Genomic DNA, 12,171 nt, shown 5'->3' with positions numbered 1-12,171 from the left:
CCCTTATCCCTTTGCTGACTGCACTGGGATTGAAGAAGGAAGGCAATTCCTGATGCAGCGCTGTTGGTGTGAGGGTCTGTAGACCAGCAGCTGTGAACACTTGCTGGGAAGTGTCAAGTGAAGCGCAATTCATCAAGTGTCCTGAATGCAACCATAAGAAAAAAAAAACTGCAATAGGCATTTGAAGAAAACTCTCAAATAGAGAATTTAAACAGAATTTCATAATGTGAAAGGTGTACCATACATGTGGCAGAAGGGATACACATACAAAATATCTTGACCATTATTATTCTGTTTATTTGTGCACGGATGGATGTGTGTGTGTGCTCTATCACCACTGTAGGTTTCTAAGTGCACGTTTTACGGCCAGAAGCGGATGTTGATGTCCTGCTCAATCACTCTGCATTGTTCTTTGAGACAAAGTCTCTCACTGAAAGTGGAACTGAGTTGGCCACCAACAAGCCCACTAACCCTCCTGCCCCATCTCCTATAGTACTGAGGTTACAGTTGTATATATAGCCACACCCGAGATTTTACATAGCAGCTGTAGATCTGAACTAAGTGCTCACACTTGTACAGCAAATGGACTTGCCCACTGAACCATCTATCCATTTGCCATTTTTTTAAAAAATAAACTTTACTATAATAATAAGAGCACAAATTATTAACCCAATTTAATTCATAATAGAAAGAAACACTTTGAGGAATTTGAATTTACATGACAGATACGGTTCACCCATAAAACCTCCACCATGTTGTAACTGCCTAGACAAGACCTGAATGATGATAATACTAATAGATAGAACTCGGACGAGGAAAATTTCACCATGTCTCACACTTAGACAAAGAACTGCAGGCTTTATGGATGTGGTTTCCAACATCACTAGGAGACACAGGAACTCCTCTGGCTCTTACAGCATCTACACCCTCTTTCTTGAGAGTCTCACCAATACAGCTGTCCAAACAGGAGCTGAAGAAGGACAATACTTATAGACATGCCAAAGTGGACAAAGAAAAGCCTACAAGACCAACTCTGTACAAGTAACTATAGGCAACTGAGAGATACTAAGATCAAGAAAAATAGTTTCCCCAAGGAAGAGCACACCAACTGGTTATCTAATACCAAATTATCATCTCTGAAAAAAATGTTACAAGAAACCTTATACAGACTTAGCTGGTTATATTTAGGAATATATATGCATATATGTATATGCATGCAATAACAATTGGAAAAGTGACCATAAAGTATGTGGAAATATTTAGATGAAGGAAAAGAAAGAGAGAAATTGTGTGATCATTTTATATTATAATATCAAATATTTTAAAAAAATGATGGACAATTAATGTCTTTTGAAAGAGGGAAAATTAGACTCTCTTGGAGATGATATCCCTAAATGATTATTCAGTATAAAATGATCAACCCTGCTGGTCTCAGTGGTACACACTTTTAATTCCAGTGTTCAGGAGGTGGAGGCAAATGAATCTCTGTGAGCTGAATGGAGGTCAGCTTGGTCTACATAATAAATTCTAGGAGACAGCCAGGGTTACATAGTGATACCTGTCTCACAAATAAATGAATGAATGAATAAATAAATAAAACAAAAGTAGTCATTCTTAAAATCCTACACGCTGATCACACTAAATGAACTCAGCAAGTTTTATTTATATATTTATTTATGCATTTGTGTGTATGTATGTATGTAACAATAACCATAAAAAGGTCATAAATTTGAGGGAAATATGGGGGTGATAAGTTGAAAGGAGTAGACATGGAAGGAATTAGAGGGAGAACAATGATAGGGAAGTGATATAATTATGTTTTAATTTTTAATACAAACTCAGAAGAACTATTTCTAACAGAAATTAAAGGGAGAAGGGCCTATTAGGCATTAAATAAGTTATAAAACTGCAATATTTAAATGAGCTAGGCTAACACAATTAGATAGTGATAAATAAATATTATAGAACATACATATGGGAGTTAGTCTTTCTCTCTGATGAGAAATATGTCATAGAGACATCACAAGTCATTGAGCAAGAGAAAGATTATTTAATTAAACTCTCTTGGTAATCAGTTTGCTAATTGGAAAATAATGAATTTATGTACTTACCTCATATGTTATATCCAAATAAGATAAGAAATGCCAAAGTCCATAGATGAATTCTGAGAGAAATAAAAAATAATGACTTATTAATTCAATTGAGATAATGAGATTCAAGTAACTTACATTTATTACAAGAAAAATGAACTTGTAATACATGAAATAGATTGCTTGTTCAACAAAGGGTAGAAACTCAAATAATGCAATTTCAATGCTCATACTAGGGACTGAGAAGATAGCTCAGGAGATAAGTTCTTTGCTGTGTGAGGACCAGCATTCAGATGTTCAGAATACACACAGAAGCCAGGCAAGCATGTTGTCTGCCTGTAAACTGAGCACTCAAGAGGGCGAGACGAACAGTCAGGCTAGTCTAGTAATTAGTAATAAAATTATTCCTCAAGACTGGAGAGACTTGGTTGATACGGGAGAATTGTCTGTATTCTGTCAATCATTTTAATAAAACGCTGATTGGCCAGGCAGGCAGTATAGGCGGGAAAGCCAGACAGGAAGTAGGGGTGGAGCAAAGAGACTGGGAGTATTCTGGAAGCAGAGCTCCCTCAGCATTCCTGTGCAGACCACGGAAGAAGCAACATGTAAGCTGTCACACTGAGAAAGGTAATGAGCCCATGTGGCTAACGTAGATAAGGATAATGGGGTAATATATGTTATAAGAGTTAACAAGAAGCCTGACCTAATGGACCAATCAGTTTATAACCTTATGGAGTCCTGTGTGTAATTTCTCTTTGGGATTTGCCGGCTGTTGGGGTACTGGGCAGGACAGAAACCCCAACAAGCCAGCCCTCATGTTACATATGGCGCCCAGACGTGGATAACTGAATCCACAGAAAGCCTGAGAAAGCTTGGGAAAGAATAGAGTAAAGCACATTTTCTTGGTAGCAGCAATTTCTCAGGTCTGCTCTGCTTGCTAGAGGCAAGCAAGTGCTCTCATCTTAGAGAGGCTTCCTGACTCAGCTTTAGCTGCAAAACCTCGCAGCTCATTAAGAGGTCCTGCCACGAAACACTTAAACGGTGTTGTTGAAAAGCTGAACGCATGCTTTTTTGTTTTCAGCCATAGCAGGAAAAAAGCTGCGCTGTTTTAAAATGCCGGCTTTCTGGGCTGTCCTGCCAGGGCAATCTCTGACTCTTTCAGACAGGCAGTCTGACTGAGTGTGGTCTGTGAGCAGAATGCTGCAACTTGCTTGCTAGCAAGGACCTTGAAACGCCATAGAGTTGTGGCAGTGAACACAGCTCTGGCTGGTATCTCAGCCATGAGGCTGGAGAGCTAAGAAATGAGATGGATCTAGCCGTCAAAGCCACGGCTCTCCATATTGCTTAGTAAATTAAAGGCTCATGTAGTCAGAAAAAGAGAGATACAGTAAAGAGAGATTCAAAGAGGAAAAAAACTCTAAATTGTTTACTATGTGTTAAAAATACATGCAGGTTAAAGGTTAAAGTTCTTAGGGTAAAAAGGGAAGAAAGAGAGTAGTTGGGTGTGGTAGAACACACCATTAATCCCAATGCCTGGGAGGCAGAGGTACTTTGACCTCTGAGACTTTAAGGGACAGAGGTAGTTGACCTCTGTGAGTTCAAGGTGCGGTAGCACACACCTTTAATCCTAGCACTGGGGAAGCAGAGACACGTGGATCTCTGTGAGTTCAAGGTGTGGTAGCATACACCTTTAATCCCAGTACTGGGGAGGCAGAGACAGGAGGATCTCTGAGTTCAAGGACAGCCTGGTCTACAGAGTTATTCCAGGACAAAGATATACAGAGAACCAGTCTCAAAAAGTAAAAGTAAAAATAGGAAGAAATAGAGGTTAAAATAAAAATGGAAAATATACAGAGAATCTTGATACTGTATGCTATTATGTTCTCTTTGAATTGTTTGAATGCTGAGGCAGAAACAACAGCTGCTAAAGGACTTTTGTTTATAAATGCTGCTGAACTAATCCAAGATAGGTATTTTGAAAATACCTTGGCTTCAAAATTGAAGTCAAAATGTATGTTACTTTGGAGAAGAGATTTTGCTTTTGTTTCCACAGAAAATGAGAGGCTCTGGATTTATTCAGAGTTAAGAAAAATCATCTTTGGCCAAGGAAGACCTCCTGAGCAATCTCCGGTAGGAAGAGATGGCCCAGATGACAGAGTTCTACATCCAGAACAGATTCAAGACTGCTGCCTGAGATGATCAAGACTCACAGGATACTCCAGTCAGGACTTGATGATAATTCTAAATTTTCTTTAGGTCCCCATAAGATTATCAGCGCCCACAACCAGCAGGAAGTAGCCTGAAATACTACGCCCACATTCCCAACAAATGGACTATGGGTATTTTCCTTTGTTTAAAAAAAAAAAGAGGGAAATGATACGGGAGAATTGTCTGTATTCTGTCAATCATTTTAATAAAACGCTGATTGGCCAGGCAGGCAGTATAGGCGGGAAAGCCAGACAGGAAGTAGGGGTGGAGCAAAGAGACTGGGAGTATTCTGGAAGCAGAGCTCCCTCAGCATTCCTGTGCAGACCACGGAAGAAGCAACATGTAAGCTGTCACACTGAGAAAGGTAATGAGCCCATGTGGCTAACGTAGATAAGGATAATGGGGTAATATATGTTATAAGAGTTAACAAGAAGCCTGACCTAATGGACCAATCAGTTTATAACCTTATGGAGTCCTGTGTGTAATTTCTCTTTGGGATTTGCCGGCTGTTGGGGTACTGGGCAGGACAGAAACCCCAACAAGCCAGCCCTCATACTACACTTGGTTACAGTAGTTTTGGATCCTAGTCCTCAGTTACAATGGAAAACCTGGTGGAAGGCTGAATCTAAGACCATTGACCAGTGAAGTGGGGTTAGAGGAATGGAAATCACCCAAGATCAACTTCTTGGGGAGGAGATTATGCCAATGTACAACAGCAATCTCTGTATGATGACCACACTTTGGATTTATGCTGTACAGCAACTTTGAATGCTTGGAACAGAATTGGAGAAGTAGGAACGAAGATTGAGTTATTTAATAAAGCTATACAGGGCACAAAGAAAACATTCACGGATTTCTTACAAAGGCTGATTTCAGCAGTAAGTAAAATGGTACTAAATTCAGAAGCTAAACAAATAACAATTGAAACTCTTGCTTTCAAAAATGTTAATACATGATGCAAAAGGGCAATTAGTTTCTTAAAGGCAAGACTAGCACCCTTGGAGCAATAGATCTGAGATATAATCAGTATTGAATCTCATGACCTTGATAGTGCTTGGTTAGAAGAGGTGATTTGCAGAGGTTTGAAGAAAAATCAAAATGTCAAGCATTTCAATTGCAGTAGACATGGTCACCTAAAAAAGGGATTGTAAACAGGGTGTTCCTAGAAACATTATTTTTTTTCTAAGCGTAATCCAAACAGAATGTCCTTCCCTCCTGAACAGGCATTGGACTAATGTCTATAGATTGACAAGTACAGTCAAGGTAACCCTTTGTCATCAGTAAATGCATTGAGGGGCCTCTTACAGGTGCCTATGCCAAATTCGCTTTAGTCATTTTTTCTCATTATGGAGAAAACGACTTCACAGAGCAATTAAAGAATCTGATGCCTATTGCAAGAAACCATAGTGCTTTGAATAATAAGAAAAGCTATAGGAGAGAGAATGAAAAAGTCGAGAGAAACCACAAATCAAATTGATTGATAAAGATTAGATTTGAACAAAAGAGCCATCTTGATTAGAAGAGAGCATAATTCATTAACCAGCGTGACCATTCAATCTAAACTAACTTATAAGACTAACAAATACAACAAGAAGGACCCTAAGAGAGACATACAAAGATCCAATCTACATAGGAAGTAGAATAAGACCAGATCTCCTGAGTAAATTGGGAGCATGAGGACCTTAGAGAGGGTTAAATGGGAGGAGAGAGGTAGAAAAGGGAGCAAAGAAAAATGTAGAGCTTAATAATAATAATAATAATACTGACAAATACTTTTCATTTGGTCAGATATAACTTACCTAAAGGGAAACTCCACAAAGTTAGGGTTGGGAAAGGGTTTTGTTTTTCACTTACCTAGAAATAAAAACCATCTTGAGAAATTTAAAGACCTTTGGCCAAATAAAAACCCAAAGAAAAAGAACTATCTGAAAAAGATTATCAAGAAAAGGAATAATCTGACATAATGTGATCTCTGAAGTCTTCAAGAAGATGCTGGGATCCCACTAGAGAGATTTCATCAGGACTATGGTAACACCACCAAGTTGGAAAAATATAACCTAAAGTTTGGCTTTGGACTATAAACTGCTCAGGACAATTTTGTGATCTCTAGGTGAGATGATCCAGCCTCACAGATTACTCTCTTCATGACTTGAGACAAGCCCAGCACTTTCTCATTACACAGATACTAGACAACAAATAATATAGCTATGTCTGCCAGGACTTGACAATTAACCCAACTTTTTCTTTTCAGGATCCCTTAAAGATGTTATCACTCCCAGAGAGCAGGAAGTAGCTTTAAGAACATGGCACCCACATTCTCAATAAGTGGGGTGAGTCGTTTTTGGTCTTTCATTGGTTTATGGACATTTGTCATTGTTTGGGGGAATTGGTTACAAATTGTTATTGGCAATGAACAAGCAAAACAATTTAGAACAAAGCAATGTAGATTCAGGGTTCTTATTTTAAAATGAAATAGAGGGATATAGATATGATAGGACATAAGGTTAGATTATTGAGTCTACTCTGAAAAGAAAAAAAGGTGAATATAGAAATAGAATAAAAAGGCAGATTATTGAATTGCTTTTAAGCCAAAAAGCAACTGCTTGTTTTAAATATTTTATGTTGATGTGGATTTTTGCATATTGATACAAATTTAAAGTTATATTTGTTAGAACATACTGTATATACATTTCTAATCTTGTGCAAGGTATTGTGCCTATAAAGCACATTTAGCAATGTAATGCAAATTTCTAGTTCTTGAAAGTTATTATTACCAACTATTCAGGATAATAAGGAAATAAAGATTAAGTAGTTGGTCATTGAAAACTTGTAGTCATAGCAGGTATGTTTTCAAGGTTAAACAGAGATATATTTTAGATAGACAGATCATCTTCAGACACTTCAGAGATGCAGAATATAACATTTAAGATGCTTTAATAATATAGATTTCTTATGACAATGACACATGTTTGCTCCTAGCAACATTAATCTACTTTGGAGAAGGTGATGGGAACTGAAGAAGCTTTATGTAGAGTTTACTTTCTTTGTGACAAAAGTTAGCCACTGGCCAAGAAAGTGCTTTGCCTCAACTGCTGGCAATATGCTGTTCAAATTAGACAAGGACACAAAGGAAAGGACTGTTAAACATTGTCAAGACAAGATCGGACAGTCCTTCAGCACATCCTGCTTCACAGAAAAGTCTACCAGCTATGCTAGCTCTGTGGGCCGACAATGGACACTCCAACATTCCAGAGGAACCTTTGGTGACTGTACAGGAAACCAGCCGTTTCTGTTGTATCTGATACTATTTTTGGAAGTCACTTGCTTGTACTTTCTGTTTACTCAGGTTCTATTATTTTCTTCTTCGGCCTCTGATGTAGTTGAAGATTTCATAGTTATAGAAAAGAAATTCACTAGAGAGGCGTAGAGTATATAAGGCTGATATACATTAAACGATAGCATTGGTAAAGCAAGTTAGAATAGGAAGTGAATTAGGTACAACTCTTTGTGCTCATCAAGGTAGGCTAAGTGTGGAGTATTTTCTTTGCTTTCATCGTTTGCTAATGGACTAGACATTGCTGATGTATTTATTGCCTATGTATTGTATATAGTTATTGCACTTATATAGTTTTTCTTATATTAGTTATAACTTTTTAATTTTATTTTAGACTACTGCAGCATTTAAGAGAATTGTGGTAAATAATTTGTTTGTTCTCTAACAAATAAAGCTTATCTGAAGATCAGAGATCAGAGCTATCCATGTGTCAACAATAGGGATTTGGAGGTCTGTACAGACAGACAGGAAGTGATGGCTGAGTGGAGAGAAATATAAGGTGGGAGGAGACAGAAACTCATCCCCTTTTCAGCCGAAGAGTTGGCAAGGTAAGAGCTGACTGTGACTCACTCCTTTGTTGCTCTGATCTTTTAGCATTTACTCCAATATCTGGCTCAGGGTTTTATTATTAAGACCAGTTAGAACTCATGCAACAGCTGATGCTGCTACTACCATTCTCGGACAGACCACAGCATCCTCAGCCATCCAACACGAATTAAAGACTACTGTATCTCCAGGAGTCTTTCAGGTCTTCAGGACCAGATTCAGATTGCTGAGCCCCCCAGTTTTGTGGGTCATGTGTCCCCAGTCTCTCCAGAGTTTAGATAGCATTATTAGACTACTCCAATATATAAGAGAAATTAATAAATATCCTTTACATAACATTCATTTCATCAGTTCTGTTCATCTCTAGAGCCCTGATAATACAAAACCAACAGGATAAGTGCAATATATAATACTAATAAATCAACAGAATATATTTTGTTGATTATTTTAAATGTTCATTCACACAGCTTTGTTCTGTGATATTTCATTATGAAGTGTGAAGTTCCATTATTTATTTTATAAGGGTAAAACGAAATTTCTGAAGATCTGAGAAAAATTTGGGCAATATGACTCCAAATAGTCAGGTGTTAAATGACTGACTAGTATACAATAATATGATATAATTAGTTTAAGCCACAAAGTGGAGAAGGGAACTGAGTCCAGCCAAAGTCAAAGGGTGAAAATTAGTACTAAAAGACATGCATTTAAATTGCAAAATAAGAGATATAAATATTCAATGTGCTGAAGCTAAGCACTACAAACAAAATTTATAAAATTATGCATATTCAGAAAGAAAATGAGAAACAAGCTTTCAGGCACAATGATTGAATTTAGATGCCAGCTTGCTTGGATTAAGAGCTATTCCAAGATCTGACAAGTTCTCTATCTGTGTGAATCTGTACGGTTTAACAGTGGAGGGTTTCTCCTGATTTGGAGCAGCCTAGTACAGAAGGTCTTAATTTGGTATGCATGATCACTGTCCAGTTAGCTCAGGCCCAGAGAACAAAACCAGAGAAAGCTAGAAGACAGATTTTCTGTCTTTGTTTTAGGCATCTGTAGGATGTCAGCCTATGGACTCCAGGATTAACATACTGATTCTGACTGTTTTTCACATGGCATTGAGAGTTAGGTGCTCACCCTATCTGGATCTGAGATCTTCAAACAAGGCTGAACTATGAAGATGCCTTTTCAAGTGGTTTTGGCTACTTACTCTCATTTAGCCCCTAGTAAATCACTTTCTGTCCTTTTGCTTACCCTGTTGATTCTGGCCCTCTATAGACTTCAAACATCTAGAAATATTAGTATTATATCAGTGATCACTGGCTTGACTATCATATTTACCACAGAAATTCCTTTACTGTTTTATCAGACATTATAGAAGGATCCACAAAAACATTTATAAGATAAGGAACAAATCTTAAACTATATTCAACAAAACCTTTCAAAGTAAGGACAAATGGGAAAAAAATCATTATTTCTTTAAACTTTCACATCATGATCAAAACAGTCAGAACTCAAATGAAGAAACTGAGAAAAGGAATAATATAATTAGTACCATAGCTCCTAGGCAGAAAATATATACATTTTTAAACTATTCAAATATTCATAAGGCATTAATAAATATTGATTATATCCTGGGTCTCAAGAAAATCTCAAAAGAGAAAGAGTAAACCATGCCAATCCTCTCAGTTTCTGTAAAATAAAAATTAATTTTAATAACAAAAGCATTACTTACAGAATAAGTTAAGTCTCAGAAGAACCAAAAATAATAACTACAGAAATATTAAGCCAAAGAAGATACAAGGATATAAAATCTCAACTCATAATACATCAGAATGTTGAGAATACACAAAAATATCTGAAAGTTCACAACTGCAAAATAAGGAAAATGAAGATAACTGAAGTAAATAGTCCAGTCAATGAGATGTGGTAGACAAAATTCTGTACAATACTAGAGATTTCTGTCTCAAGAATTATACAATTTCTTGATTTTTCACTGAAATCAGTTTAGATGCTGCTGTGAAGGATGTGTGTGTAATTAAGGTCCAAATCTCATTTGCCTCAAGCAAGCTTAGTAAGATGATGTGCCTGGCCTCTTCATTGGTCTCTTTATTATGATGCATCTAGACATCACAAATAGAAAGTATCAGGAAGTTGAAAACATTGTGGCAAGCACATAAGTAGAAAGATAGCATGGAAAGGGATGTGTGTGGACCATAAAAGCTGAGAGAAGCTGCCAAGTGTCAGTCCTGTAGGACTGGACCTCAGTCCTGCTATAGCAAGAAAGTCTGTTTACTGGTGGTTGCTTTGTTCAGTGCCTGTGCTACTGGTGTTATATTTAGGAAGTGGTTTCCTGAGCCAATGTGTTCAAGGACACTTCCAACTTTCTTTCTGTAAGGTTCAGTGTAACCTGATCTAAGTTGAGGTCTTTGAATCACTTGGACTTGAGTTTTGTACATGGCGATAGATTTGAATCTATTTTCAATCTTCTGCATGCAGATATCCAGTTATACCAGCACCATTTATTGAATATAAATATTGAATACCTTTTTTCCATTGTACAATGTTGACTTCTTTGTCAAAAATCAAGTGTTCATAGGTGTGTGGATTAATGTCATGTTCTTCCTTTCGACTCCATTGGTTCTGTCTGTTTTTATACCGATACTAAGCTAGTATATCGATGGCTCTATAGTAGAGTTTGAAGTCAGGGATAACGATACCTCCAGAAATATCTTTATTGTACAGGTTTGTTTTAGCTATTCTATTTGTTTTTAATATGAAAATTGAATATTGTTATTTTGAGGTTTGCAAAGAATTCTGTTGAGATTTTCATGGGGATTGCATTGAATCTGAGGTTCCTTTTGGTAAGATTACCATTATTAATATGTCAATCCTACCTATTCATGAGCATGGGAAATCTTTCCTTTTTCTGATATCTTCTTCAATTTCTTTCTTCAAAAACCTAAAATTCTTATCATAACAGGTATTTTACTTGTTTGACCAAAGTTCACAAATATTTTATATTTCTGGCTATTATGAAGGGTGATGTTTCTCTGATTTCTTTCTCAGCCCACTTATCATCCGTATATAGAGGGCTACTGACTTTTTAAGTTAATGTTGTATTCTGCCACATTACTGAAGGTGTTTATCAGTTGTAATAGTTGTCTGGTAGAATTTTTAGGGTCACTTATGTATACTTTCATATCGTCTGCAAATAGCAAAAGTTTGACTTCTTCCTTTCCAATTTGTATCACCTTGATCTCCTTTTGTTGTCTTATTGCTCTAACTAGAACTTCAAGTAATATATTGAATATTTATGGGGAAAGTGGACAGCCTTGTCTTGCTCCTGATTTTAGTAGAAATGCTTTGAGTTTCTTTCCATTTAATTTGTTGTTGTCTGTTGGTAAAGGCTTCTGTAAGGCAAAGGATTCTGTCAATAAGACCAAACAGCAGCCTACAGAATGGGAAAAGATATTCACCAACCCCTCATCTGGTAGAAGACTGACTTCTAAAATACATAAAGAACTCAAGAAACTAAACATCTTTAAAATATCAAATAATTCATTTAAAAAATGTTGTACAGATCTAAACAGAATTCTCAAGAGAAAAATATCAAATAGCCAAAAGACATTTAAGGAATTGTTCAACAGCTTTAGCCATCAGAGAAATGAAAATCAAAATGGCTCTGAGATACCATCTTACAACTGTCAGAATGATTAAGATCAAAAACACTGATGATAACTTATGTGGAAGAGGATGAGGATCAAGAGTAACACTCCTCCACTGCTGTTGGGAGTGCAAATTTGTACAGCCACTTTGGAAATTAGTATGACAACTTCTAAGAAAATGGGGAATCAATCTACCTCAAGACCCAGTGATACCACTCTTGGGCATATACCCAAAGGATGCACAATTATACCTAAAGGACACTTGCCAAACTAGGTTCAAAGCATCATTATTCTTAATAGCCAGAAACTTGAAACAATCTAGACG

Source organism: Myodes glareolus, chromosome 17 (assembly GCF_982192425.1).
Source record: "Myodes glareolus chromosome 17, mMyoGla1.1, whole genome shotgun sequence".
Classification (NCBI taxonomy): domain Eukaryota; kingdom Metazoa; phylum Chordata; class Mammalia; order Rodentia; family Cricetidae; genus Myodes; species Myodes glareolus.
The sequence above is the reverse complement of the archived record's forward strand: the minus strand, read 5'-3'. Positions refer to the sequence as shown.